Here is a 27,571-nt window from a genome sequence, read left to right on the forward strand (position 1 = left end):
TGTTCAGCTTGGAGAAGAGACGGCTGAGGGGGGGATATGATAGAGGTCTTTAAGATCATGAGAGGTCTTGAACGAGTAGATGTGAATCAGTTATTTACACTTTTGAATAATAGAAGGACTAGGGGGCGTTCCATGAAGTTAGCAAGTAGCACATTTAAGACTAATCGTAGAAAATTATTTTTCACTCAGCGCACAATAAAGCTCTGGAATTTGGTGCCAGAGGATGTGGTTAGTGCAGTTAGTGTAGCTGGGTTCAAAAAGGTTTGGATAAGTTCTTGGAGGAGAAGTCCATTAACGGCTATTAATCAAGTTTACTTAGGGAATAGCCACTACTATTAATTGCATCAGTAGCATGGGATCTTCTTAGTGTTTGGGTAATTGCCAGGTTCTTTTGGCCTGGTTTTGGCATCTGTTGGAAACAGGATGCTGGGCTTGATGGACTCTTGGTCTGACCCAGCATGGCAATTTCTTATGTTCTTATGAAGGCTTTTCACATTGCATAGAAACATTAAAGGGACTTTGTTACACGTGCCGTCCATGGCAGACCCGCGGCGCGGCCCCCTCACCTTTTTACACAGACTCCAGCTTCTGGCTCCTCCTCGCTAGTGGCGGTGGGCCGCTGGCTCCGACCTCAGGCCTCCCAGGTGCCTCCGGCTCTGCCATGGTCCCCAGTACTGCAGCTCAAGATGCCATTGCTCGTCGGGCCTCTCCGCGTGGTCCGTGGAGAGATGCCACCACCCGCGCTGTACCCCTCCCTAGGCGCGCGCACATCTCTGATCTTTATGAAGGGCCTGCGGCGGGAACCTGGCCGCAGCTCCGGATGATGACTTCAAACTCTTCAGTGTATTTAAGCTCAGGCCTCGCTCCATAGCGTTGCCTTTGCAACAGGACTCCTCGCTACTCAAGTACTCGCTGCTAGAGAGTCCTTTCTACTCTTCATTCCTGACCTCCGTTGTTCCCGGTTTCTGTCTTCTTCGTTCTTATCTTGTCTATGTATTGGACTGATTCTACGGATATCGACTTTGCTTTGTTTGTCTGCGCTACTGCCTATCTCCAGACCCAGACCTCTGCTACGCCTGACTACGCTATTAGACTTCTCTGTGATCAGAACTCTGCATTGCTTGCCACAACCTCTGCTTTGCCACCAGCTCTGATCCAAGCTTGTCAGTGATGCCTCTTCCAGCCTACTCCCTGGACGTGAACTTATCAGGCTTTGGCCTTCCTTTGCTCGAGCGCCTCCAGTTAATCTCCGTTCCATTGGCGCCAGAATTCCAGTACCGAATCCAGTCCAGGATAGGACTACGCCACCTACCAATTGCTGTCTCTGGGCTGAACCAACCTCTCTTGTCTATCAACCTCGAAGCCCACCTAAGTCCTGCTGGCCCCAGCACCCAAGGGCTCAACCCCCGGGGAACGAGGGCTGGTATAGGTGAAGCTCCAGCGGCCTCTACCTTCAGCCCATTCCACCTGCAGACAGTGGGGACCCGTAGGTCCTCACCTACGGGTTGCGTCAAACACACCTCGGCCCAAGGGTCCACCTCCGATACAACACTCTATTTTGTTACTATTAATTCTTTCACAGTCCCTAATAGGAAATCTGTCTGCAGAGCTGAAGCTCTCATACTATATAAACTTCATAAAAATTGATTCAGAGGTCACGTGATGTGGTGAGCTTGGTTGGACGCAAGCAGACCAAGCTCTGGTAGTCTCTCATCTATTTTTGGCTCCAAATTGCACTGTATACTGGGGGTGATTTGCCCTCTATTCTCAAGTATTTATCTCGTTCAATATAGACAAATATGGCAACTAAATTACAGAGAAAGGAAAAGGAGAATCCGAGACCGCATGAAACCAAGATTGATGCCGAGATCACCCGAAACCGGAGACCAGCCGGGGGAAGATTCCCTTGAGGTAAAATCTCACAGGCGGTTATACTAGCTCTAGATGCCAGATTGCATCAAATCTCGGAGCAGATCGCCGAAGTGTGCACTTCCCTTCTTGAAACTGAAAATCGGGTGGATCGCGTAGAAGGCCGCACTACCCTTATGGAAGAGGATGTAGGAACACTGGAATGACGAGTCCTGGACTTGGAAAAAACTACTAAACTTCAAGAAGACAAGATTGACGAGCTAGAAAATCGAGCCAGGAAGAAAAACTTATGGTTCATCGGCTTCCCCGAAACCATCGCGGAGGCCGACCTCCTGCGCACCCTGGAGTCCTTGTTAGGAACGCAGATACTGGAGTTGCAGGCCCAGTCTAAGGGCATGATAGAGCGTGCCCATTGTTTGGGGCCGTGGGAAGGTGAATCCATGCGACCGCAGGTAGTTATTGCTAGACTACTGAACTACGCCCACAAAATGGCTATTCTGCAGCTATATCGCAAGGAGCGAGAATTTAAATATGAAAATAAAAGAATTTTGATTTTTCAGGACTTCTCTGCACAGGTTTCTGGACTATGCAAAGCATTCACTCTTATATGCTCAGTCACGAAGAAGATCCGATTCTCGTTGTGTTATCCAGCAAAACTGAAAATATGGTATCAAGGCTCACAGAGTACCTTCGAGGCAGCCCCACTGGCTCAGGATTTTGTGTTCTCTATCCCGCAAATGACATCGGAACAAAATGGCTGAAGATGCCATTACGCTCAGCCGCATTGGTAATGCTGAAGTGAGAAGTCGCTCTATCTGTTCTGATGTCGACGGAATGCAGTGGTTTGTCATGGTTTTACATCCATGGTTCCAGGATTATAACTTTCCCTATCTATTTATTTATTTAACATCTTTTCTATACCGACATTCAATGGGTACATCATATCGGTTTACATGGAACTGAGGGAAATACAGCGAAACGGGGGGGTTAGCAACAACAGGAGGGGGATAAACAAGGCAAAGGGCATAGAGTGCAATTAGTGCAACGCATGCAATTAACATTTACAATAAATTATATAAACAAGAAAATTTAATATATATAGCATGGAAATACAAGATCATGAAAAAAATGTAGAATAATCTAATGTGGTGCAGAATAATAATAAGCATAGCGCCAACATAATTATAATTGACATTATGATGAAAAATAATAGATCGCATAAACATGGCGGAATGAGAGGGGGGGCTGGAAGACCTATGCTGGGAATGACTGGAATGGGTGAAAATGGGCTATTTTTGTTTTTCTGACTTAACAGTGCTGGGTGATTTCGTTCCCTTTCACCCTTTCCAACTATCCTGAGATAGGAGGCTCTTGGTTTGGGAACTGGAGGTGTTCATTTTTTATTTTATTTTCCTCCTTTTCCAACAGAGGGATGACCAAACACATCGGTCTCACATGACTCCTAGTTCCACAGGAGGGACTTTCTTTGTATTTTGGGGGGGGGGATTTATGTGTGTAAGCACGGTTATACATTTGGGGAGGGGGGAAGACCCACTGGGGAGGCGTTGTCAGACTGGGAATTATACATACAGTCAAATATTTTTCTTATCAGTGTCCTGGCAGAATACAATGAGGTTCAGTGCACGGGTACCCAAAATGAGGCTATCATTGCAGGTTAACCTTGGGAGGGTTAAGGGACATAGGGGCAGAGGCCTGGCATCATGCAGTAAGCATAACATGGCCTGGAATGTAACCACCTGGAATGTAGCCAGCCTTGGTACACCTATAAAGAGGGAAAAAATATTGTCCAGTCTGAATAGGCTAAATGCTAAACTGATCTTTTTGCAAGAGACAAATCTCTCCCAGTTGGAAGCTGATAAACTTATGAAGTAGGGGGTTGGGCAAGTGTTTTCGGCGGCAGGGACCTCTAAGTGCTATTCTCATTCATAAGTCTTTAAATTTTCGGTTAAGTGCTCAGATAGCTGACCCGAAAGGACGCTTTTTAATTTTAAAAGGGAAACTTATGGGGATAGAACTGATTCTGGTCTCTGCATATGCGCCAAATAAATATGATCATTCCTTCTTTGTTGATTTGGTGACGCAGATCTCTCTACTTGAGCAACATCCAATTATCCTGAGGGGGGATTTGAACTGCATTGTGGACCCATTGATTGACCGGCACCTTTACAGGGGGGTCACCCTATGAGCGACAATAAGGGTCCACCATTTCTATGCAAACAGTTGAAACTGTTAGATCTCTGGAGTCATTAAATCCAGGGAAGCGAGAATTATACCCACATGGCCAGAGCACACGTTTCCTGGTTGCGGATCGATTTATTTATTGGTCTCAGAAACTTTGCTCCCTCTTTTTATAGATATAGTCATCTCTGACCACTGTCCAGTTTTAGCTTACATGGAAACCATGCATTCTGCAGGGGGATGCAGTAGCAGATGCCTGTATATCTTCATTCTGATCCTGAATTTCTGGAATATCTACGGAAAAATTGGGCTGAATATGTAAGTCACAATGGGCAACATGTAGACCAACCGGTCTTGTTCTGGGAAACTGCAAAAGCAGTATTGAGGGGGGGCCATAATAAATTATGTGAGCTACAAGTGGAAAAAAATGAATAGAGAATTGTTGGGCCTCCAGAAATCTCTGCGGGATATCAAGGGGAAGCTTATGGGCAATCTGGCAGATCCACATTTAGAGCAATTCAAAGCCACACAAGTGGCCATTAATAATTTGCTTCATGACAGGGCAGTTCAATCCCTACACCAATATAAATATTGCATGTTTCACCAGGCAAACAAATCAGGATGGATGTTGGCCCGGCTCCTCAAAAGCCAGGAAACTCATAAAGTTTTAGCCGTAATTAAAGACTTAAAAGGGACAGTTAAAACGACGTCGGCGGGTATTGCACATGTATTTTCACAATATTATAGAGCGTGTTATTCCTCTGACGAGGTGGCCCCAGAACGCATAACGGCATTCTTAGATCAGGTGATATGCCCCGTTGTAACTGCTTTGCAACGGATTAAATTGAACCAGGATATATTGGTGGAAGAGGTCAGAGAGGCTATACGAACTCTCCCGGTAATGAAATCACCGGTGCCTGATGGATTAGATTCCCTATATTATAAAACTTTGAGCTATCAGATCCCGGATGCTTTACGTAGGGCATACGAAGCCATGTGTGTAGCCGGGGCGATGCCAGAATCTCTGAAAGCGGCAACTATAGTTGTGCTCCCAAAGCCTGGGCGGGACCACCTTCTTACTGGATCTTATAGACCCATTTCTTTATTGAATCTAGATATTAAGATCTAAGCTAAGATTCTGGCTAACCGGTTGATGGGTGTCATGCCTGGTATAATAGTGGGAGATCAGGTGGGTTTCGTGGCGGGAAGGAGATCGACAGTTAATTTACATAAAGTTCTATGTACATTAGAATGTTGTCATTTTATAGCCATTCAGGAGCCTCTTTTGGTTGCATGTGATGCAGAAAAAGCATTTGACAGGGTGGCCTGGTCCTTCCTGAGGAGGGTGCTTCACAAATTTGGACTGCAGGGTAAAATTTATGACTATATCACCCTACTATATACTAATCCCACCGCCAGAATTTTAGTGAATGGTACCCTTTCTGGTGAATTTCCTTTACGTAGAGAGACTAGGCAGGGGTGCCCTTTGTCCCCGCTACTTTTCATATTATCGGTGGAACCCTTGGCTATTGAACTGAGGGCACATCCTGGGATAGTGGGCATCCCTGTGGGGACCCGCCAATACAAAACCCTTCTTTTTGTGGATGATTTATTATTACTATTATCCAAGGCTAGAACATCTCTTCCTATAACACTACAGATATTCTCTTCCTATCAGGAATTGTCGGGATTTAAACTAAACCTGGATAAGACTGAGGCTTTGGATATTGGGGAGGGGGCTATAAGTTACTTGCCCTAATTTTCCAGTTAAGTGGGCTGGAGAAACGATCAAATATCTTGGCATTAAAATTCACAGAGATACTTGCCGGTGGTATTCTATCAATGTGTACCCCATCCTAGATAAGACTCAAGCCCAGTTGGAGGCTTGGAAGCACTTTCCTTTATCCTTACTTGGTAAGATAGTGGTCATAAAAATGGTAATAGCCCCGAAACTGCTCCCCATAAACTTACTTAGTAAAGATTTAAAGTGTATACAATGCAGTATTATGACCTTTCTATGGAAAGGGAAAAAGGCAAGGCTGACATATATTCTGATGGCCCCAAAGGAGAGGGTGGGGTGGGGTTTGAACTTACCGGACTTCAAAGTGCATGCGAGGGTGGCAGATCTCCGCTTCCTAGGAGATTGGATATATGATACCTCCGATTATACCTACTACACATTGATTAATGCCATTTGTGATCCGGTAGATCCCAGATTAGTCCTGCATCTATCTAGGAGAGAGTTCATTAGTCTGGGTATTAAGGCGCAATTAGTCTTCACTATGAGACGCGCATGGGTGGAAATTCGGAACCTATTATACTTACCCATGCAAGTGTCTATGCAATATCCGATTAGAGGCAACCCAAAAATAAAATTTCATGAGCACTTTTCACCTCAATTTAAGGAGTTCTTAGAGACTTCCTAGATCCTGAAACTGGGAGGCTGCAGACCCTTGAATGGATGCAGGCACATATGGGACCCAAAGGTATACACTTTTTAGGTTATGCTCAATTGAGAGCATTCGTAACTCGACTCTTGAAAGGGACCATGTACACACTGAAAAATCCCTCTTATATTCTTCTTCTAAAGTTGATTCAGGGGAGGCAAGGCTCATTGTCTGTATTATACAAATTTTGTCAAAATGTCATTAAGTATAATATCTTTGATTGACTGGTGTTGAAATGGCAGGATGTGCGGGAAGAACTAGACATACAGATGTTAAAAACTGCTACGTCTATTCCAAAACTTACTAGCAATGTGGCTTTGAGGGAAATGCAAGGCTGAATCTTTCATAGAGTGGTCTGTTCCCCACTAAGAGCATATCAGATGGGAATAATTACTTCGAATATATGTGGGAAATGTAGTCAACAACCCGCTTCTTTGATACATGCATTCTGGGATTGTCCAGTGATACAAGACTTTTGGGAATCAATACGGTCATCAGTTTTGGCTTTGTTTTCCACATCAATCACTTGGACATGTTCTTTTTGCCTATTGAACAATGATGTTGGGGAAACATCAATAAACAAAGATAACACATTGTTCTTTGCAGAAACCTGCCTTATAGCAAAGAAATGTATTCTAAAACGCTGGACGGACTCAGCACCACTGGATGGGCAGTTATGGAAGGCACAAATGACAGAACTATATAAACTGGAATATGGATCACTATTTTCCTCTTTTACCCCAAAGAAAAAGAAATTATTTACAGACCTATGGTACAACTATTATTGCTCGCTCCCATGTAACACTCAAAAGTTGTTCCCTTTAAATGGACCAGCTTCTTGTAGGATATTGGCCCCTCTTACCCGGGAGCCTACTTGATCTCCTCGGTCTTAGTTAAAGGACATGTTTGAAAGGACCTTGTCTGACATCGGGGGGGGGGGGGGGGGGGGGGGGGGGGGGGAGGGGAGGAGGAGTCTTAGAGAAGGGGATTAAAATGTTATGTTAGGATGTCAGAGTACCATGTGTTTGGTCTTTGTAATATATACTGTTGTATTTGATTCTGATGTCCTCAATAAAAGTAGTTTGGAAAAAAACATTGATTCAGAAATTCTTCCCAAGTCTCTCAGGTACTCACAGATTTTCTGCATTTAGTCCAGTTGTAATAAAATCTTAATTAAATCCTAACCCTTACACACGATTACAGTAACAGCAACAATGAAAACAAATGTCTTTTAGCCAGGATTGCAGTATATTAAAATTCACTGTCTTCCTTTTTATTCTGTTCATCGCTTTCTGCTCATATGCATCACCAAACTTTGTAAGCTGTAGGCACATCTACATTAACAAAAATGTGTGGCACACCAGCCTTCACAGTGCAGGCAGTGAAGACATGGCGAGGACTCATACTTAAAAGAAGAGGTAAAGCAGTGGAAGCCTTTCCAAAGCATTGAAAGTCTCTCTTCCAAATTCTAAAACAAAGGTAGTGAGGCAGCAGCACACAAAAACTTATCATAATGGGTCAATTCCCTCTATGAACAAGAGAAGGGAGCGTTTGGTATGGTGTGAGCAGCTGGCTTAATTAGTTTCTGTGGCTGCCAGAGTTCCTCCACTGCTCCTGTTCCCAGCACACAGAATGAGTCATATCCAGTGTTCAGTGTACAGTCTACCTGTCTCGCCCAGCCTGGGAATACACAGAGGCTGGAAGTACCTGCCAGTATTCAGCGGGTTGATATTAGCAGGTAATAAAAATGAGTTATGTAAAATGCCATACCTGATTATTTACTAATGGTCTTAGAGACACTGATTTTTACCACCTAATTTTTTGGAGGTATAGTTTGTGTTTTATTTCAACTTTTTATATCATTTTTTTTTTTTGTATTCAAGATTTTTATTGAACCAACAAGCATGTACAAACCAAACTTCACATGCAAGTGTACACATATTATGCACTCGTAAATGGAATTAACACAGGGAACAGCCTGTACCTAATATGGTAAACAATAACATAGTACAACATAATCCATACCGGCCTTCCCCTCCCACTGTCTATACATGGTTCATTTGACTATTATACCCCTCCCCCCCCTCCCCCCGTTGCTTCACATGTACACAAAGACAAAGATCAAGGAGATAATCAAATGAGGCATATGCCAGAAGAATGCAAAAAATCAACTCAAGATATCCTGGATCGACAGATCGAGATTTGAGCCATTCCGGGGTCAAAACACTATTCAGGTCCCCATTGCCCCCGACACCTTCGTATACCATTTTTGGTAGGGAAGCCAAGTTCGCTCGAAGTGGGACACTCTCTTATTTTATAAGCTGTAATTTGAGATAACCTATAAATCTTCCGGACTTACTCTGAATGTCCTCGATTGTAGGAGGGGAAGGGGATTTCCACAATCGCGCTATCTCACAGCGGCTGGCTGTGAAGACATACTGGGCTAACTGATTAGATGACTGTGACATTCCAGAAATCGCCTGACCTAATAGCCCAGATGCAGGAGTGAAACAGGCATGCCAGGAAAGATTGCACGGAGCCATTGATGCACCTGCCCCCAAACCCCTTGGACATGGGAGCAGGCCCACCACATGTGGAAAAATGTGCCCTCCTCCGCACAGCCTCGCCAACATGTATCTGGATAAAGAGGTGTAAATTTATGTAATTGGGAAGGACACCTGTACCATCGATATAGCAGCTTATAGGAGTTTTCAATAAGAGAAGCCGCAATATATCCCCTGCCGAGCCGCTGAAATATCGACTTCCAAATTTGGGGGGACCAGCTAACCTGGAGGTCCTGCTCCCAAGCCCTCTGGAATGGGAAAATAGTGGTATCCTGCAACCCTAACATTCGATACAGCCGGGATAAAATTCGAGTACAACCATGCGCCCTTTCACACAGTTTTTCAAAATCCGACTCGCCCTGGACCAAATGTGTAGCAAGTAGGTTAGACTTAGCAAAGTGCACTAATTGAGCATAGGAGTATCTGGCCGACTCCGGTAAGTCATAAACCCGCTGGAGATCAGCAAAAGGGCGTAAAGAGGAGGAGCCCCAAACATGACCCCATATCCTGATGCCCCTTCTCCTCCAGTCTGAAAAAGCTTTACTCTCAAAGCCCGGGCGAAAATCCTTATTAAAATGAATATGCGTATTGACATGATATGCCCTAGTTCCGACTAAGGAAGCACCGTACCGGTGCCATAACCGAAACAACATAAGTGTAGAAGGGGGCAACACGGAATCCAGGTCTACCAGCCATGTGTGTTTAGGTTGCCAAATAAAACTACTAAGTGGTATATCCCCGATAAGTTCCTGGTTAAGACGCACCCATTGCTTTTGACGTCTAGTTAGATGCAAATCCACAATTTTTTTAAACTGAGCAGCGCGAAAGTAGCGAATAAGATCCGGCACTCCCAAACCTCCTGTACACCTTGGCTGATGTAGGACTCGCCGCGCCACCCGTGGTCGACGTCCCGCCCATATAAAATTCATACAACGCCTTTGCCACTGTTTTAACATGGATACGGAGACCAGGACAGGAAGGGTCTGAAAAAAGATACAACAACTTCGGTAGAATATTCATCTTAAAAAACAGCCATCCTTCCCAGCCAGGAAATCTGGTAGCGGCTCCATTCCTCCATGTCCTTTAGATAGTTTACACCATAGGGGGTTATAATTAATGGTAATTAGGTCCTGAGTGGCACTTAATTGAATCCCTAAGTATTTAATTTGGGTTGTGGCCCATTTGAAAGGAAACAACCCCTGGAGGAGACTAACCGAACGGGGGTGTAGGTTAATATTGAGAACCTCCGATTTATCCCAATTAACCGTGAAGCCGGACACCCGCCCAAAGTCCTCCATCTCTTCAATTACACAATCGAGGGAATTGGCTGGATCAGTAAGCGTGAACAATATGTCATCCGCATACAAAGAAATTTTTGTGGTAATATCCCCCACGGTCACTCCTGCTATATTGGTATTTCTACGGATATGGATAGCAAAGGGCTCTAAAAAGATAGCAAACAGGAGAGGAGAGAGTGGGCACCCCTGCCGAGTCCCCCTACCCACCTCAAAGGGGGCAGAATAACCACCATTAATCTTCAAACAAGCCCGGGGGGAATTATAAAGCTGACCCAACCATTGCAAGTACGAGGCACCAAAACCCATAGTTTCCAAGGTGTGAAAAAGATAAGGCCAATGCACGCGGTCAAATGCCTTATCCGCGTCAATGGACAAAGCCACCGCCGGGATCCTATGTCTTTGGGCGTACCATATAGTATCTATAATTTTGTGTACATTGTCCGCGGTAGTTCGACCTGGAATGAATCCAGCCTGATCAACCCCTATCAATTGAGGAATAAAACAATTTAATCTATTCGCCAAAATCTTGGCGAGGAGCTTCACATCAATGTTCAGCAGGGAAATGGGTCTATACGACCCGCAAATAGAAGGGTCCCGGCCAGGTTTGGCCAACAGAGTAATCCCAGCCGTATTTGTCTGGGCAGGCAAGGTAGACCCTGTCCGCATGGAGTTAAAAAACTTCAATAATATGGGGGAGAGGGCCGATGCAAATCTTTTATAAAATCGGGGGGTGAACCCATCGAGACCGGGCGATTTTCCCACCTTCAGTGAATTAATAGCTTCTTCCAATTCAAGGGCCGTAATATCTTTATCGAGAAATTGTCTTTGGGCGGAGGTCAGCTGAGGCAAAGGTATCCGAGAGAGGTAGGCCTCAACTGAGGCCACCTGTATATCGGTTGCCCCCTTATATAAGGTTGAATAAAATTTATGAAAACAATGCCTAATCGCGGTGTTATCGGTGAGGAGTCCCCCCGAATCATCCTTGATTTTGGAAATATGAGCCTGTGCCTGCTTCCTCTTAAGTCTGTGAGCTAAGTAGCGACCAGCCTTATTCCCGCCCTCAAAAAATTGTTGTTGGGCCATTTCCAATTGATGGGCCAACCGTGCGGAGTCTAAAGCCCCAATTTTACCCCGCAGCTCCTGGATATGACCCCGCAGAGCTTGGGTACCCCTCCCCTGCATGTGCGCCCGCTCCAGTCCCGCTAACTCTGTCAACATAATCTGGCGCTCCCGCTCGCGTAACCGTTTGACGTGAGCTGCCCGCGCTATGCAGGATCCACGTAAGACACATTTCAAGCATTCCCATAACGCCCCATCTCCCACCTCTCCTGTGTCATTTAAGCTAAGATATTCTTGAATTTCTTGAGACAACTGTTTCTGAAAAAGATCATCTTCCAACAGAGAATCATTCAGCCGCCAAAAACGTTGGCCAGTATCTGACTGACCCACCACTAGTTGGAACCATATGGGAGCATGGTCAGACCAAACCTTAGGTTCAATATCTATAGTTTGGACAGCATTAAGTTTAGTTTTATCAAGCAAGGAACATGTCTAAACGCGAATAACTGTTTGTGGGGGTGAGAAAAAAGTGTAGCAGCGAGATGTGGGAAATCGGGACCGCCACAGATCCACCCCAGAAGTAAGAGTAAGTATCTTCTTTAAAGCCTTCCGTGCAAGGGCAGGGTCAGCGCTAGACCCAGTCCGAATTATCCAAGCGGGATTCAGCGTGAGATTAAAATCCCCACCCAGAATGACACTACCCACCGCATGGGTTGCCAGTACGTCATACAGCTTAAGATAAAATGCCTCCTTCTGAGAAGTGGGACCATAGACAGAGCATAAAGCGTAAGATTCCCCACCCATGATAACATTGAGGAGTAAAAATCGTCCCTGTGGGTCAGAAAAGGTAGTCTGCACTTCAACTTGAATATCTTTGTGAAATAGAATACCCACACCTGAATATTTAGAATCAGGGGTCGCTGCAGCCCAAAATTGCTTCGGGTATTTATCGGAGCGTAATAGGCCCTCATATCTCCTACGCAGGTGGGGTTTCCTGCAAATAAAGGATCCCGGCTGAAAGTCGCTCCGCCTCCTGGTATAATAATTTTCTCTTCCTGCCGGAGTTTAAACCCTTAACATTAAGGGAAAGAAAGGTAATCGTGGCCATAATGTTTAAATCCTTTCACCACTCACCACCTGCGGGGACAAGCAATATATGCCAGATGGACCTAGCTCCTCCCAGGATAGGGCCGCAGCATACCCCAAGGCATATGAGCCCAGCATCTCGTCGATTCCCAGCAACCTCAGTACCCCAATGTTAATGTGTACCCTGTGAAGCAAATTCCCCCAGCCCCCCACCCCCCATCCCCTGAGTACCCTGGATGGATTCCCACCCGCCAGGAAAAGTAGGGAGGAAGTTACCATGCCAGAGAGCGGTTCCCTCCACCCCCCCCAGAGCATCCCTTTGTCACTTATATCAATAGCAGAGCAAACTGAAACTGCAATTACCCACTCCATTGCCCAGCATTACTATCAAAGTCAGTAAAAAACTTTAGAAATGGTTATTAAGAAAAACCGGTCCATGAGGAACAAAACCAGCAGGCCCTCCAGAAAGTTCAGGTAGCCGTTGCATCCACCCCGACTGCACTGGTATTCCTGCGAAGCCGGCGGCCTCCTTTGTTGACACGTTTTCATCTCGGCGTCGCTGGTCTCGCTTGAGAGGATCCTGTTGCTGTTGTCGTCGGTAGGGCCACTGGGAGTCCCAGGTCTTTTAAAGCTTGTACCGCTGCATCCAACGTACGGACCTTGTAGGACTTTCCTTCCACCTGAAACCACAAGCTAAAAGGGAAAAGCCATCTATAACGTATGGATGCAGCGGTCAGGGCCGACGTGACTGGTCGGAAGGAAGATGCGCTTGCGGAGAGTGCTGGCCGCCAAATCAGCATACACGGAGATCTCATTGCCTTCCCAAATCCATATACGTTGTCGCCGGGCTGCTGCTGCAAGTTATTCTTTATACGCAAATGAATGAAAGCAAACTACTACATCGCGGGGCCGATTCCCCACCTTGGGACCCAGAGACCGATGCGCACGTTCAAACCGGCGGCTCAGCAGGGGTGCCACCAGCTTCATTCTCCCACGCCTCCGAGAATCAAAGAGCAGATTTTTTGAATTAGGAGGACACCAGTTCTGGTTCTCCTCTGTCTCTGGGATGCCTTTGAATCGGAGTGGCATTGCAGCGCCTGGACCTGTTCTCCAGGTCTTCAAGTTTGTCCGCTAGATCCATCTGCGCTGATTGCAATCCGGCCACCTCTGTCTGTTGCAAGCTGCCAGCGTTCCTCCTGTTCATCGAGCCTCGTGTCCGCCTCATCCAGCCGCCGGCCTAGAGCCGCATGGTCCTCCCCGTATTTCTTGCAGCGTGTCTGCGATCTCCGTTTGAAAGCTTTGATGTCACGCCTCAGCTCCGTAAACCATGAGCGCATCTCCGAACGCAGAGTTCGATCGAAGTCCAGGAGCTCCGAGGTGGTCCCTTCAGTCTCTGAGTCGTCTGACTCGACAGCCGCCGCCATTTTGGGATCAGAGGGGTCCGGGATTTCACTTCCTTAGTATAAGAATACTTTTGAAGTCGACCAGTTTTTTTCTTTTGTGCCATGCTCCTGCCGGTATCCGCTGCTGGAATCGCTAAAAATCGCTGCGATTCGGGGGGTTTTTCGTGGTTTTAGCTGCTGAAAACGCTCCGGGGGCAGAGAGCTCCGCTAAAACCCTCCCGGCATGGGAAGTGACGTCACTTCCTCCCAACTTTTTATATCATTTTGCTACCCACCTAGATGAAGTGGTGGGAAGAAGAGATACAAGTTCTTTTAAATAAATACTCAAAGTACAGCAACCTTGTATTGTTTGTATCTGCTGGTAATTTGCACATACTTACCCCCCTCCAGCAGTTCTCCTACTTCTGTTCTCTTCCATGCAGGCCGTAGCACACACCAGAAGCAGCAGTAGTGGCTAAGCTCTATACTCATGGTCCTCTTCCTTAGGGCCCATGTCTCTCACACACACCCACACCATACCAGTCATGCCCCAATGACCAGTTTCTGTCTCTCACACACCAATCATCTCCCAAACAGTCTTTGACACATACACACACACCAGTCACCTTCCTGAACAGTTTCTCTCATGCCATACACACACAGGCTTCTCACTCCCGTGTTCTACTTACATATACGGGCTTCTCACTCTCATAATCACTTTCTTTCTCTCTCTCTCACACACACACACACACCAGTCACCTGATCTCTCTCATGCATACATACACAGGCTTCCCACTCCCATGTTCTCTTTCGGATATACAGGCTTCTCCCTCCCATGCTGTATTTCTCACTCCCATGCTCACTCTTCACATGCACAGGCTTCTCATTCCCATAATCACTTTCTCTCTGTTACACACACACACACACACACACACACCAGTCTCTCTCTCATTTCCACGCTCGCTCTCCATGTGCACAGGCTTCTCATTCCCTGAATCACATTCTTTCTCTCACATTCACACACACCAATCTCTCTCTCACATACACCGTCACCTTACCAACCAGTCTCCTCTCTCATGCATACACACACACACACCAGGCTTCCCACTCCCATGTTTTCATTCACACACACCCCCACAACACTAGACTTCTACTCCCATGCTTTCTCACATACCCAGATTTCTCACCTCCATGCTTTTTCTCTCTCGCACACTCTCACACATTAGTCACCTCCCTGACTAATGTCTCACACTCTCACATACACATCAGTCATCTCCCTGAGCAGTCACTTTCACTGTCTCTCAGATATACACACACACACATCAGCTCTCTGACCAGTTTCTCTCAATCACACACATGCTCTCAATCAAATACATTCTCTCACTTACACACAGGCATGCTGGCTGCTTCTCTCTCTTTTGTTCACTCACTTCCTCTCTCCTTTCCCAATTACCGGCTGCTTCGATTGCTTGGGGGCGATGCTGCTGCCGCCGCTGCTACTTTTCCACGTGGCACGGCTCTTTCTCCTTCCCGCGCACCGCACTGTGTATCACTTCCTGTTCCAGGTCACGGGGGGGGGGGGGGGGGAGGCGCAGGTGCGGGAAGAAGGAAAGGCCAGCCGCAGGTGCCACAGCTTCTTCTAGCTCTGTTGCCATTCCCACTGGGCTTGAACGTGCTGATAGCCTGGCGGCAATGGCAGCAGGGAAGGAAGAGCAGCGGGAGAGACCTGGAGCACACAACACACCTGGTGTGTCGCGAAGCGCTGTTCTATATGATAAAAATCAGTTTTGTCTGTTATACTCCTCTAAAAGGAATATGATGCCATGAAGTCTCTTGTGGGCCAATCAACTTTTGAAGGGTTTGCCAAACAACCAATTAACCATACTGCCAGTCAGTGATTCAAAGCTCTAGTTTTGTTTCTCTTCAAGTTGCTGAAAAGAACTATGCACATGCATACAGGGACTGAGACTTGGGTTAGGGAGGGGTGGTTTAGGAAGGGAATTGAAGTTAGGGAAAGAGGCTGTTCATTCATACTGCTGAGGAAGAAGGTTGATTCTGGGGAAGGGGTCAAAATTAAGGCTGAGGAGAGGTAATGACTGTGGTTGGTGGCGCTCACTGAGTATAGGATTTATTGAAAATTTGGTGGGAGTCACTGAAGGGAGGGCTGAATTGATCAGAGGTCTGAAGCTTGAGCAGGGAGAAGGAGAAAAAGGACTGAGGCTTGAACACTGATAATGTGTAGAATTCCTTCTGTAATGTGTATTCCATAGAGCTGGGGTTCCCAACCTTTCAGGGAATGTGGATGCCTTTTCAGACCCCCATGCAATTCTCTTTAATTTTTGCATTAGAAAAGAAAGAAATCCTGCACTCCAGAACCATTCATAATGTATACAACTTAATGTTAAATAATGCTTACTGACCTAATTTGAATACATAGGGAGGGGGACATTTCCAAAATTATTTAAAAATTGCCCTCATAACTGATGGTACATGCCAACAGTGGCCTACACCTCCCATTACACCTGCAAGGGGGAAGAGGGAAGCAAGTTCAAAAACATTCCTGGTGGCAACTCGGTGACCTGGCAGAAAATCAGTTCTGCTACCTGCAGTTCTGCTATCTAATTTTCAAAGGGAAACTGTCTATGGAATTTCCTTTTGAAAACTCAGGTCGGTGGGGGGAAGCTTGTACGAAAACTAAAAAGTCATGGGATAGGAGGCGATGTCCTTTCGTGGATTACAAACTGGTTAAAAGACAGGAAACAGAGTCTTGCCTCACAAATTTGCTTCACTTTTTTGAAGGAGTTAATAAACATGTGGATAAAGGTGAACCGGTAGATATAGTATACTTGGATTTTCAGAAGGCGCTTGACAAAGTTCCTCATTAGAGGCTTCTAGGAAAAGTAAAAAGTCATGGGATAGGTGGCGATGTCCTTTCATGGATTGCAAACTGGCTAAAAGACAGGAAACAGAGAGTAGGATTAAATGGACAATTCTCTCAGTGGAAGGGAGTGGACATGGAGTGCCTCAGGGATCTGTATTGGGACCCTTACTTTTCAATATATTTATAAATGATCTGGAAAGAAATATGACGAGTGAGATAATCAAATTTGCAGATGACACAAAATTGTTCAGAGTAGTTAAATCACAAGCAGATTGTGATAAATTGCAGGAGGACCTTGTGAGACTGGAAAATTGGGCATTCCAAATGGCAGATGAAATTTAATGTGGATAAGTGCAAGGTGATGCATATAGGGAAAAATAACCCATGCTATAATTACACAATGTTGGGTTCCATATTAGGTGCTACAACCCAAGAAAGAGATCTAGGTGTCATAGTGGATAACACATTGAAATCATCGGTTCAATGTGCTGCGGCAGTCAAAAAAGCAAACAGAATGTTGGGAATTATTAGAAAAGGAATGGTAAATAAAACGGAAAATGTCATAATGCTCTGTATCCGCTCCATGGTGAGACCGCACCTTGAATACTGTGTACAATTCTGGTCGCCGCATCTCAAAAAAGATATAATTGCGATGGAGAAGGTACAGAGAAGGGCTACCAAAATAAGGGGAATGGAACAACTCCCCTATGAGGAAAGACTAAAGAGGTAGGAACTTTTCAGCTTGGAGAAGAGACGACTGAGGGGGGGATATGATAGAGGTGTTTAAAAATCATGAGAGGTCTAGAACGGGTAGATGTGAATCGGTTATTTACTCTTTCGGATAGTAGAAAGACTAGGGGGCACTTCATGAAGTTAGCATGGGGCACATTTAAAACTAATCGGAGAAAGTTCTTTTTTACTCAATGCACAATTAAACTCTGGAATTTGTTTGCCAGAGGATGTTGGTTAGTGCAGTTAGTATAGCTGTGTTTAAAAAAAGGATTGGATAAGTTCTTGGAGGAGAAGTCCATTACCTGCTATTAAGTTCACTTAGGGGTAGATTTAAAAAAAGAGCGCAAACAAAAGTACGCTGGATTTTATAAGATAGGCGCATAGCCGCTCGTATCTTATAAAATCCTGGATCGGCGTGCGTAAGGCTGCCGATTTTGGGCAGCCTGTGCACACCGAGCCGCGCAGCCTGCCTCCATTCCCTCCGAGGCCGCTCCAAAATCGGAGCAGCCTCGGAGGGAACTTCCTTTCGCCCTCCACTCACCTTCCCCTCCCTTCCCCTACCTAACCCACCCCCCCCGGCCCTATCTAAACCCCCCCCTTACCTTTGTCCCTCGATTTACGCCTGCTAGAAGCAGATGTAAATCTACGCGCACCAGCGGACTGCTGGCGCGCCGTCATCCGACCCGGGGGCTGGTCCGGAGGCCTCGACCCCGCTCCCGGGCCGGCACCACGCCCCCGGTCTTGCCCCCTGAAACGCCGCGTCGTTCGGCCCCGTCCCCGACACGCCCCCTTAAAAAAAAACTCCGGGACTTACGTGCGTCCCGGGGCTCTGCGCGCGCCGGCGGCCTATGCAAAATAGGCGCGCCGGCCCTGCTCGCGTAAATCCGCCCGGATTTACGCGAGCAGGGTATTTAAAATCTGCCCGTTAGAGAATAGCCTGTAACATGGAATAGACTTAGTTTTTGGGTATTTGCCAGGTTCTTATGGCCTGGATAGGCCACTGTTGGAAACAGGATGCTGGGCTTGATGGACCCTTGGTCTGACCCAGTATGGCATTTTCTTATGTTCTTATGAGTAGGATTAAATGATCAATTTTCTCAGTGGAAAAGGGTAAACAGTGGAGTACCTCAGGGATCTGTACTTGGACCGTTGCTTTTCAATATATGTATAAATGATCTGGAAAGGAATACGACGAGTGAGGCTATCAAATTTGCGGATGATACAAAATTATTCAGAGTAGTTAAATCACAAGCAGACTGTGATACATTACAGGAGGACCTTGCAAGACTGGAAGATTAGGCATCCAAATGGCAGATGAAATTTAATGTGGACAAGTGCAAGGTGTTGCATATAGGGAAAAATAACCCTTGCTGTAGTTACACGATGTTAGGTTCCATATTAGGAGCTACCACCCAGGAAAAAGATCTAGGCATCATAGTAGATAATACTTTAAAATCGTTGGCTCAGTGTGCTGCAGCAGTCAAAAGAGCAAACAGAATATTAGGAAGGGAATAGTTAATAAAACAGAAAATGTCATAATGCCTCTATATCGCTCCATGGTGAGACCACCCCTTGAATACTGTGTACAATTCTGGTCGCCGCATCTCAAAAAAGATATAGTTGCGATGGAGAAGATACAGAGAAGGGCAACCAAAATGATAAAGGGGATGGAACAGCTCCCCTCTGAGGAAAGGCTGAAGAGGTTAGGGCTGTTCAGCTTAGAGAAGAGACGGCCCAGGGGGGATATGATAGAGGTCTTTAAGATCATGAGAGGTCTTGAACGCGTAGATGTGACTTGGTTATTTACACTTTCGAATAATAGAAGGACTAGGGGGCATTCCATGAAGTTAGCAAGTAGCACATTTAAGACTAATCGGAGAAAATTCTTTTTCACTCAGCGCACAATAAAGCTCTGGAATTTGTTGCCAGAGGATGTGGTTAGTGCAGTTAGTGTAGCTGGGTTCAAAAAAGGTTTGGATAAGCTCTTGGAGGGGAAGTCCATTAACGGCTATTAATCAAGTTTACTTAGGGAATAGCCACTACTATTAATTGCATCAGTAGCATGGGATCATCTTAGTGTTTGGGTAATTGCCAGGTTCTTGTGGCCTGGTTTGGCCTCTGTTGGAAACAGGATGCTGGGTTTGATGGACCCTTGGTCTGACCCAGCATGTCAATTTCTTATGTTTGTAGCTGTGCATCTGCTTTGAAATACATAAGTGAAAGTGTGCATGAGGAATTCAAAATTAAATCCTGCATGTACTTTTCCTCCATATGCTTCTCTCCCCCCCCCCCCCCCCCCCAGGTAAAAGTCTGCATGATGTTCACAGCGTAGGTACTTTTACCCTGGGTGGTGGAGAATAGCAATTTTCAAAGGCCTTTTTATATGGCTAAACAAGTGTTATACCCGTATACAAAATTAGAAAAATTACCCTCCCTAAAAATTGACCCCCTTTTAATTCTGCTTTTCTTTTATACTTGTGTTTTCTTTTATGATTCTTACAAAGACATACAGAAAATGATAATCCCTAAATAATTTAGATTTTAGAAAAAGTAAAATAATAACCTGCTTCTCAAAGGGAGGAAGCCTCCTTGTCTCTTGTGTTTGTCATTTCCACACCAGCTGTTGTCTCGTCCTTCCTCCTCAATCTCTGGTGGTTATCTCTCCCATCTTCCCTCCAGCACCATGTAGATTCTCTGTCCCTCCCTGTTGATTCCTCTCTGTCTATCTTTGGTCGAGCATGATTTCTGGGATCTTTTCCTTCTCTCCTTCAGACTGATAGGCTGCCATGTACTTTTACTTCTCTTAATCAGATCAATCATGGATTGCTGTCTCCATCTTCATCTTCCTTTTTATTCTTTCATTCCTGTTTCATTCCTTCTCCCCTCTTTGTCATACTGCCAGTTCCATTTTCTCCTTTCTTCCTCTGTCATTTTCACTTTTTTAGTGCAGCTCTTCTCTTTCCCTGTCAGGCCACTGACAGAGCATATGGTGGTAGCGGGAAAAGTTCTCACTGCTAAGATCACCCTGCTTTTTCCTGCTTTCCTCAGTGTGCAGCAGTGGCTTCTGAGAACTGCAGTTGGCCCCTCTCTTCCCCACATCCTTACAGTGCAGCAGTGGTGTTTTGATTCTTGAGGTCTGCAGTTGGTCCCTCTCTTTCCTTCCTCTCCTTGACATGCAGCAGTATGGTTTGAGGGTCCTACTGGGTAAAAATGGCCCTTCTGTCACATCTCCTGGCTTCAGCAATGTAGGGTGAAGTTTCTGGGGCAGCAATAGGCTCCACTCTCAATCTCCAGGTCTGTGGCAGCAGCTCAACTAATCACAGGTAGCAGCAGACCTGCCTAACTTTCTTGCATCCCTTCTGGTGGGACTCCCTGGGATGGTTTCACAAACTCCAGGTTGGGAACCACTGCCAATCAGTATACCTTATCAGTCTTGAGGGGTAATGAACTGTATGTACATTACACTGACTTTTTTTTTCAAACTCTCAAATCCTATCATTTATGGTGGACTTTTTTCTAGCTAAACTACATTTTTCAATTACTCCTTTTAAGTTCAAAATTAAGCTTTTTTTGATGGTAGCAGTTTCATTACATGCTTTCTTCAGAAGTCTTATCTGAGGCACGGTCTTTCAGAAATATGTAATAGTGTGCTGTAGTGCATGAATGAGGTAAGACATCAACTTTTTCTGGTTAGGTGGAAAATATGAAGCATCCCAGCAATTAAGTAATCAGATTGTCATTGACAAGGAGACACCCTGCCCAATAATGGAGTTTCAAGTTCAACCAAATACCAAAAATCATTAATAAATTTACACTACTACTGTATATGAATGAAAGAACCATGAATCTCACTACCCTATCAAAACAGAGGGTTTAAGAAATTAAATCAAAGAAAAAAAAAAGGGAGTCTGTGTGGTGCAGCAGATAAAACCATTCTTTTTGCAAGAGAGAATTCTTGAAAGTGACTGATCAGGTTTGTGGTGTATCATTAGAACTGAGGATAATCTGAACTATTATGCCAATAAATTTGTGAAGTAATGTATCGCTAGAGTAGGGAAAGATTTGTAGGTATAGGACTTCTTTTTTTTTTTTTTTTTTTAATAATTATCTGAAAACTGTCAGATGGTCTAGGGGCTCCATGCTTGATAGTGTTTCAGAAAATCTCTATGTAACCATAAATACTTAAAAATCTATAGTGACGGGTTAAATTAAATCCAACAGATCTTGAAAGGATTTAAACTAATCTTCACACCCTAGTATCGGGCGAGAAAGTAGCCAGCAGTACAGTATTGTTACTTTATCCCATTTTATCCTTTCTGTGTATCTTGCAGGTCATATTGTAGAGAGATGAGTGATAATAGGGTGACTTCTACAAATCTGTAAACAGAAGGATTATGAGGAGAGATGCATAACAAAGATGCCAGAAACCCCTGCCAGAAAGTTCATGATGGAAAACCAGAAAATTGCCTGGGAGGATCCCAATCATTTCCACAAACACAGGTAACCCAGTAATATATTTTTAAAACAGGAAGCCATGCTCCCACAGTTTTTTGCACACCACAAAGTCACCATCTTGATTTGGGCAGATTTGGAAATACCTACAGTACCCCAGGTGGGGATTTGAAGTGTCTGGCAAAATATAAATTAAATAGATAAATTCAAATTGTGCTTTTTGGTGTATATAAATTTTAAAATGTCAATATATGCCTTTTATAATTTTATTTAGGAAGTTGGTAATCCCTAATCTTAAAATACTCATGTTACCATAAAGTCCCTATGTTTCTATAATCCTTTGTGAAGTAGGAATGGATTTTCCAAACTCTTAGTAAATCCTAATCCTCTCTATGCTTTGAAATAAATTGCCTGTCTAAAATAACGCTTATATTTCTAGATTGCACAGAAATGTTAACAAATAAATCGTTTTTTATATATTTTTTTATCTTTTTATTGGACTAACTTTATACATTTCTTGACTAGCTTTTGAGAGCTAAATCTATTCCTCAAATCAGAATAGAATGAACAAAAGATATTACTGGGAAATATAAGTGAGCAATAAGTCATTCCAGTGATAAGAGGGGAGGGGGTAAGGGGTGTGGAGCTTGATGAGAGATCAGAAGGTGATATAATTTTATGGCTCATAATGTGATGAAAAAATCTAGTTTTTTGAGTTCTTTCATATCGGTTTCAAAGTGTCTGATCATTTTTACTTCAAAAGACTTGTGTTCTTGGTTTGTTTTAAATTATCCTTTAAGTATCTTGATCAAGTGGACTAGCATGGCAATCACACAATTTCTTACCAGTGGGTATGCACCTCTACCAGCAGATGGAGATGGAGCAAAGCTGCTGTCACAGTATATATACTCCTGCACAGACATCAACTTGCCAGTATTCTCCATCTCCAGCAGATGGTTGACATGCATTTCCCTACTGAGAATTTCTTAAATTTTTTTTTTTTTTTTTAAGAGAAGGAAATCAATGTGCCCCGTTCTCCTATGGTCCTTCCCTCAGTCGAGTTTTCCTGATGTGATATCTGCTGATCTCTCTCTCAGTAGAGTTCCTTGGTCTAGTAGCTGGTTTTCCACTGCAGACTTAGCTGTAGAGAAACAGCTGAGAGTCTAGATGGTGCAGGAAGCCGAGAGCGACGGTGAAGGCCTTTGCCTTCTCTTCCTGCAGCTGGACACTGACTCTATACTCGGCTGGAACAGGCTGAGCTCAGGTAAAGAGTAAATAAAAAAAAAAAAAAAAAGCGGGATTCCCTTCCCCTTCTGTTCTCTTGAGTCTTGGCATGTCAATCTGATGTTCATTTCCGCCTCTGAGGGGGAAGTGGGGAGTCATGGCAGCTTGGTGGGTTAAACAGCCTTTTGGCTAGGTCCTGCTCTCAGGCTTTGCTCAGATGCTGTGTGGTGGGCTGCGGCAGCGTTTGCGCACTTTTCTACACACACGTCTGCTGCAAAAACAGTGTCTGTCTGTTTGCACTTGCACTCCCAGGTGGGTGCCTACCTGGACTGCGTATTGGATGCCTAAATTTTGGTTGTCCATAGTGTACGCTTATTGGACAGAGCTTGTTTTTGGGCGTCCTGTCCAGGCTCGCTTGTGCGGACACGCAGTTGGGCGTACAATTGTTGGACGCTTTTGGGAGCATGCTGCTAGTGGATTTTTAATCAATCAATCAATTAATTAATTTATTTATTTTTGGTTTTTTATATACCGATCTTCTTGTATTGGATACAAATCAAACCGGTTTACAGTGAAACAGTTAAACTTGCCTGAGAGCATTACATAGAACAAAGAACATATAAAAAACTTTAAGTAACATGGTATTGAAGTATACATCTTATACTAGATGCCTTGCAAAAAACCATTAAAATTAAAAGTAAACAAGCAGTTGAATGCTTCGAATGAATTTGGGCTAGAGTGCAGGGGGGAGAACGTTGGAGGGAGGACACGGGGATGGAGGATAAGAGAAACAGTGGATCCAAAATTGGTGGATTTAGGGGAGGGTTTAAGGGTGGATTGATAACATATAGAACAAATCATAGTTGCCAAGGGAAGTAAAACTGTGAGCCATCAGGGAAACACTAGGCTGAATATCCATGTTTTCAGTTTTTTCTTGAAGGAATGCTGGCAGGGGAATTGTCTGAGGTCTGGTGGGAGTGTGTTCCAGTGGGTAGGACCTGCAGTGGATAGTGCCCTATTCCTTAGCGAGGTTTTGGCTTGAGGGACAAAAAGGGTGCCTTGGTATGCATTTCTAATCGGTCTCGTGGAATTGTTGGTGCGCAGCTGATAGGTAAGATCAATTGGGGCTAAGTTATTTAAGGATTTGTGCATGATGGTCAGAACTTTGTAGAGAATTCTGTATTTGATCGGAAGCCAGTGGAGGTTGTAGAGGATGGGCGTGATGTGGTCTCTCTTATTAGAGTTAGTCAAGATCCTGGCCGCAGAGTTCTGTAACATCTGTAAAGGCTTAATGGTGGTAGCTGGTAGACCGAGAATAACAAAGAAGCTTAAGCGCCTTACCCTTTGTTCTTGCCATATTTAGGCATCTCAACCTGGCGTCCCCTCTAACTTGTGTCAGTGATGCTTGGAGGATCAGGGAGAGTTATCTCTGGTTGATTTTCTAAGCCTGACCCTTTCCTGCATGAGGGGGGACTTGTCAGAGGTTTTGCTTGGTTTTGGGGCTCCCCTAAATGGATTGTCAGCAGGGGAAGGCAACGCAGTGGGTGTAGGATTGATGCTTCCTGGTTTTGGTATGGATCCTTCTATTCTTTCTGGGGTGGAATTTTTTCAAGGACTGCAGTCCTTTCTTCAGGCACATTTGGCGGAGCTGGCTAAACCTAAGAGTTCATGATCACAGACTGTGGATCCTCGCATGCCTGGTGCTGCGGGTAAGCGTCGGAGTACGTCTAGACCTGTTGCAGGTCACATTGATACGGACCCAGATGGCACGAATGATGAAGGCGATCCTTACTCCCTGGAGGATGGAGAAATTCCTCCGGGGTTGGAACCATATAGAACAATGTTGCCGGTTCTGATCTCTGACACTGAAGATGCCAGGGATGCTGGGTGCTGATTCCATTTTAGTTTCTTTGCGTAAAGCATTATGAATGCTATTCAAGAAGTGATTAAGCCCGGAAGCTAATTTTAAAAGGGGACGAGCCTTGGAAGCATTGTACCCCCTGGATCCAGTGGTGAGAGAGAGCTGTTGCACTTTCTGAAAGTGGATGTGCTGGTGTGTGTTGTCTCCAAGTGGATGACTATCCCTATAGTAGGGGGAGTGGCATTAAAAGATGCACAGGATAGGAGAATTGAGTCTATCTTTAAGCAAGGCGGGTGGCAGTGAATTGCAGATAGCATCTTGCTGCTCTTACTTGTTTTTCTCTCAGGAAGTTGGTGAGTCTAGTTTGAATTCTAGGGCAGTGTTGGAACTGGCAGCTGCCCTTTTGGCAGTTGCGGGCTGTGATCTGGCCCATATTTCTGCCAGAGGGATGGCTTCGGTGATGATGGTCAGACATCTGCTATGGCTGAGGAATTGGTCGGCCAATATAATTTTGAAGTCTAATCTTACAAAATGGCCTTTTAAAGGATCACTCTTGTTTGGGAGTGAGTTAAAAAAAAAAAAAAAAAAAGCCAATGAATGGAGTGTACCAGGTTCCTCGGTTAACAGAGGATTAAAGGCAGGTGCCATGCTTGTTCCACATGTGAGGTTGTGCTAGGGTTTTCAAAAGTTTTTGACTCCACAGAGGGCACAACCTTTGTATAGGTCTCAGTCCTTTTTCCCAGGCAGCCCAAATGGGGTGTGGGCTTGAGTGGTGAACTCCCCTTGACACCCTCAATGAGGGTGTGCTGACCCAACCCCAGGAACAGGCAATAGGGAGTCACCTGGCTCTCCTTTTTATTGGAGGTAGGTCAAGATCACGTCAGACCAGTGGGTTCTGGAGATGATGAGAGATGGCTATGCACTGGAGTTTCTCAGTGTTTCTTGGGATATTTTCATGGTGTCTCCCTGCAGCTCTCTGCAGAAGAGACAAGCAGTGGAGTGTGATCCCAGTGCCCATGTAACAAGAAAATACAAGCCGATGTTCCATTTATTTCATTGTACCTGCGAAGGAGGATTCTTTTTGCCTCATCCTGGATCTCAAAAGAGTCAACTGGCTTTTGTGAGTGACTTGTTCCTGCATGGAAACCTTATACTTGCTGATAATGGCAGTACAGTCGGGGGAGTTTCTTACAACTCGGGACTTTAAGAGGCGTACCTGCATATTCCCGCCCAGCTGGAGCATCAACAATTTTCTGTGTTTGCTGCTTTGGGGCGATATCAGTTTCGAGTGCTACTCTTTGGTTTGGCCATCGCGCCCTGAACCTTCTCCAAGGTCATGGTGGTGATAGAGGCAGTTTTGAGATAGGATGGCATTCTTGTCCACCCATGCATAGACAATTGGCTAATTCGGGCCAAGAGATGAAAGCGAGTATTCAGGCCTCATACAAGGTGATCTCCTGGCTACAGGAACTATGTTGGGTGGTGAACTTGGCCAAGAGCAATTTGCAGCCATCACAGACACTGGAATATCCATGTGTTCGTTTTCGACACAAAGCAAGGCAGGGTGTTCCTTCCAGGGTTCCGCATTCAGAAATTGATGGCACAATTGCGACTAATGACAAACAATACTCCTGATGGTGTGGACTTATCTATAGGTGCCCGGGGTGATAGCAGTCACTCTAGAGGTGGTTCTGTGAACAAGGGTGCATATGTGTCTTCTTTAGCGCACACTGCTTGCATGTTGGAGTTCACGGTCTCAGGACCAGTTAATTTGGCTCCAGTTTCCTGTGGAGATCAGCATCCAACTACAGTGGTGGTTCAAAGCAGATCATCTAATGAAGGTCATTCCCCCTACGCACTCCAGATTGGCTTGTACTCACGCTGGATGCGAGCCTTCAGGGTTGGGGGGGGGGGGGGGGGCGGACTCACCATCAGGCATTGACAGCATAGGGATGCTGGAGTACAGAGGACTATCTCTCAAGCATCTGGAAGCACGTGCTGTTGGGTTGGCAAGCTTGCGATTTGTCGACCGATTGCAGAGTCGAGCAGTCTGAATGTTGTTGGACAATGTCACAACAGTGGCTTACATCAATTGCCAGGGAGGAACCAAGAGCCAGCAAGTGTTGCAGGAAAGAGCCCAACTCATAGAATGAGTGGATGAACATCTTCAGGAGATCTCAGCTTCACACAATATAGGAAAAGACAGTGTAAGAGCAGACTTCCTCAGCAGGCAGAATCTGTTTCCAGGAGAATAACAGGCTCATAGTGGGTTGCTGTGGCTTCCCATTTCTAGACTGGCTGATGACGATATACAATGTGAAGGTTCCTCGCTTCTGTAGTCATAGGAGAGATCTGAAATCTTTGGGCATTGATATCCTTGTGCAGGAGTGGCTGGAAGGCAAGCTTCTATATGCCTTTCCCCCATGGCCCATGTTGGGCAGAATGATTCGGAGGTTCGAGAGAGAGACAATGATGTGCTTCTGGTGGCGTCAGATTGGCCCAGAAGGCTGTGGTATG

General features: G+C 45.1%; 1 protein-coding gene across 3 annotated transcripts in view; it reads left to right on the top strand.

Moving 5' to 3' along the window:
• The window catches only part of NCOA1 (nuclear receptor coactivator 1), a 1,093,244-nt gene that overhangs the window by 39,329 nt on the left and 1,026,344 nt on the right, over positions 1-27,571 (top strand). For all 3 annotated transcript variants that reach the window (XM_029596190.1, XM_029596192.1, XM_029596191.1), the window contains exon 2: positions 21,849-22,017. The gene's annotated coding sequence lies outside the window, so the exon portion shown is untranslated. The remainder of the gene's footprint in view (positions 1-21,848; positions 22,018-27,571) is intronic.

This window comes from Rhinatrema bivittatum, chromosome 3, assembly GCF_901001135.1.
Source record: "Rhinatrema bivittatum chromosome 3, aRhiBiv1.1, whole genome shotgun sequence".
In the NCBI taxonomy this organism is placed as follows: Eukaryota; Metazoa; Chordata; class Amphibia; order Gymnophiona; family Rhinatrematidae; genus Rhinatrema; species Rhinatrema bivittatum.